This window comes from Pomacea canaliculata, linkage group LG9 (genome assembly GCF_003073045.1).
Source record: "Pomacea canaliculata isolate SZHN2017 linkage group LG9, ASM307304v1, whole genome shotgun sequence".
Taxonomy (NCBI): domain Eukaryota; kingdom Metazoa; phylum Mollusca; class Gastropoda; order Architaenioglossa; family Ampullariidae; genus Pomacea; species Pomacea canaliculata.
In genome coordinates, this window is record NC_037598.1 from 12,960,090 (window position 1) to 12,963,796 (window position 3,707).

The 3,707-nt window shown below is 37.1% G+C and overlaps 1 protein-coding gene across 2 annotated transcripts in view; it reads right to left on the minus strand.

Moving 5' to 3' along the window:
* LOC112572661 (receptor-type tyrosine-protein phosphatase kappa-like) overlaps positions 1-3,707 on the minus strand; it is a 503,329-nt gene that overhangs the window by 325,694 nt on the left and 173,928 nt on the right. The window lies entirely within an intron of this gene.

The following is a 3,707-nucleotide window of genomic DNA, read 5'->3' on the forward strand; positions in this document are numbered from 1 at the left end:
CGCTCACAACACTTAATGTGTTTAGAATTCTGCCTTGCACCAACATCATATAACACTATTCACACATTAATGTAGAAGCTTTCCTCATCATTAGTCATGCGATGTAAAGTTTCTCACGAGGTCGATCGTTGACAGTTTACTCCACGCTCTGACCTTTGGCGTCCGGTGTCAACCTGTAGTTCACGTGACACAAAGGCTGCTGTCTCACATACATATAAGTAATGTTTCCTCTCTCTTTATCTCTGTGTCTGTGTGTTTTCCTGTATTTCTTTTAACAGTGTGTGCTCAAAAGTGTTCGTGTATATGTCTTGACTTACGTCTGTCCGTTGATCCGCAAACTTATATAATTACTTTTAATTATTTTCGTTGTTCGAATCCCTCAAACGTGTGGCTGTGACACCATGTGGGTTTTTAAATCGATGGACTTTTTGCCAGTTAAAAGAAGGCTGGAGACTAAAGTTAAACATGGATTGTCGGAACATGCTTATTGTAACGAAATATGAGAAAACCACACGAAAAACGTGACATTCCTCACGTATGTGCAGCTCATAATACTTAATCGCATCAATGCCTAATAATGCATAGCCACATCCTGTGATAAGCTAAACCTATTAAGCTCAATCTTCATTTCCTGTTACATGACTACAGTCACACACAGACCACAACGACAGAGGCTTAGCTCCAAGTACACCCTGTAGTAGGCTGCTAGGAGTCTGCTGTTCTTTGAGTACACAAATCAGACATTGTCTACCTACACACCGTCCATACCCGTGTATTTCCTTTCATGTCAATGGGTTTGAATAGGTGGGTGCGTACTAGTGTGTATGTTCCTCACTTTGTTCACCTGGCACAGTTTTCTTCTTCCTCCTCTGCTTGGCTTGCTCCGCTTGGCGACTGGATTGACTGTCAATTGATGTCAGCAAGGGAGAGAACAGCGGGGTGTTCACGAGGCTCGTCATCTTGAACTCAGGGAAGTTAAGCCGAATGTACAACGAAGAAAAGCTTCTATGATATAGGTGGCTTCTGAAATATATCACCAGAGATGCCGTAAACAAACAAACAAACAAACAAACAAACAAACAAACAAACAAACAAATAAACAAACAAACAAACAAAAAGAATCCAGATGCCTGTGATTTCGCTATAAATTCTAAGTTGCAACCTGCAACATAAAAAAGGGAAAATATTGACAACAAAATCAACACCGAAATGAGTTTTCTATTACTGCCGAGATTTCGATGTTCATTTTTATGGCGGTCAGTAATACAAGTACACCAGACTCATAGGGTGTAAGAAATCGGTGATTTGGTCACGTGTTCTGATAAACACTTTGTTGGTGCTTGTACTCTTGGGCAGCCTGTTGGCGGTAACCATACTGTACCCGGTAAAGACAGACTCTTTAGAGATGAATTAATATTATTTTCGACAGAAATAAGTCACCAGCTCTCCCAGTCATAATAAAAAGACCTTTCTTTTCAGAAAAGATTCAAAAATGTTTTTAAAATGATAAATTATTGTTTGACACCAGCTGATTCTGTATTAGAAAAAATGTTTAAAAAGCTTGTATTCGAAGACTCTCAGAAAAGAAACAATTTTAAGTAACAGAGAACAATTTTAAACTTCCAGCCTGACTATGATTTCTGAGGTTGCTGCAAACACACTCTGGTAGTAACAACAAACAAACAAACAAACAAACAAACAAACAAACAAACAAACAAACAAACAAACAAACAAAAAGATGTGTTATCGTCGTTCACATTCTTTCGATAGCTTCTTATTAACAAGATGTGAAAACAGTTTTTTGTTATGTTCCTTACTAAATGAATGGAGTAGGAGTCACGCAGCATTATTTCTCCATGGCTGCTCATAAAATAAAAAAATAATATTCTATGCTGTTGTGTACTTTAGTAAACACTTCAAGCCTACAAATGTTGATTATAATCCTTTCATGGATTTCCAAAAGAAAGAGCAAATTTAAAAAAGGTCTGTGCAGGTAAAATTCATTTGGGTTTATGAGTTTATACCTGTCTGTACAAGCATGTTTCTGTGTGCAGCATGTGTCTATAGTGTAAATGTCATTATAACTTCTTCATAAGAAGAAGGATCTGTGTCATTAACAGTCATTACTTTTGGTATTAAGAGACTTTCATTGCACAACCACAAGCAGAAAATTGTGCACTTGGAGAAAAAAGCTTGCTTTTGTTTTTAGGTTTTTTTTTTGTTGTTTTTTTTTTGTGTGTGCAAACTCCCCTGTCTCCTCAAACAACTTTTAAATGTTACAGACTTTAAACAATTATTTTTCTTTTCTATGCTGCTCACAGCGGCAGAGCATAGTTCGCGTGAACCTATTTACGAACAGTTGGAGTGTAGTGATTCAAATCACAGCAGCCTCATCCCTGATATAACTACACATCTTTACACAGACTAAACCTCACTCAACTGTGAGTGATTCACTTACTGAGCCGTGGTGTTATCACATAATGCTATTAACACTTAAGTTTCAGAAATAATCTTATTATTCATGCATTCATGCAGTCAACTAATTCAGTGGATTACAATTTATCGCACACGTTGCACTCTGATCTTTGAAGGCCCTGTGTCTCCGGTGGAACAAAGTCCGTCGTTCGCAAGTTTGTGTTCCCTTTACGTGTCTTTCTATAATTTATTGTACACATCAGAACAAAATTATATTGACAGGAGGTTGTAATACTATATAGAACACTCTGGGTTTTTCAATGACATAAAAACTGTAATCACACTAGGACTAGATGAACTAATCGTAACAAATGATAACTATCACAGAGTTCTGATAATGTGGACGGTCACAAGAAAGAAGCAGCTGTGTTTGCATTTGCAGCAAAAGCTTTAGTAAGGTTTAAAGGCAAGTTGTAAAGAGAAGGCACTCTAATAACCCCAACAAAAGTACACTTTAAAAATTATATTTTATTGTTCAACAAAACATCTATGGCCTAAAAACAATACAAACAATTTTTACAACAAAAATTGATCCCCACTTAAGCATTCAATTAATATTATAATAATTAATATTATTAATTATGTTGGTTCAGATTTCTTCATATTCGGATTAAATACCATTCGCCTATGTTAATAAAACTATGTTTCTATGCTGTCGCTATGGAGACGAAAAAAAGTGTAGGAGGCTCTGCTATTGGTATCATGAGCAGGAGATGTGTAATTGGCTAGTCTGTCTGGTCTGTCTGGTCTGTCTGGTCTGTCTGGTCTGTCTGGTCTGTCTGGTCTGTCTGGTCTGTCTGGTCTGCCCTGGTCTGTCCTGGTCATTGGGTAACTATACCAAATAGTCAACAGCGGTGCGTGATGAAAAATCCATTTTAAGGACAAAATTATTTGATATTGCACACATTTTACGAAAAGTTGGAGTGTGGTGATTCAAATCACAGCAATCTCATCGCTGCTTTAACTAAACAGCTTTAGACATACTAATCCTCATTCAACTATGATTTTTTTCTCTTAGTCCCGGAAACTAAACCAGGGGATTATCATATAATGCTATTAACACTTTAGGTGTCAAAATAATCTTAATAGTCCCTTAAGCAGTCCACTAAATCAGTAGATTAAAGTTTATTGCACACGTCACACTCTGACTTTCAAGGCCCTGTTGTCTCCGGAGGAACAAAGTACGTCGTTCGCAAGTGTGTAAACATCTGCCCTTACATGTCTTTCTATAA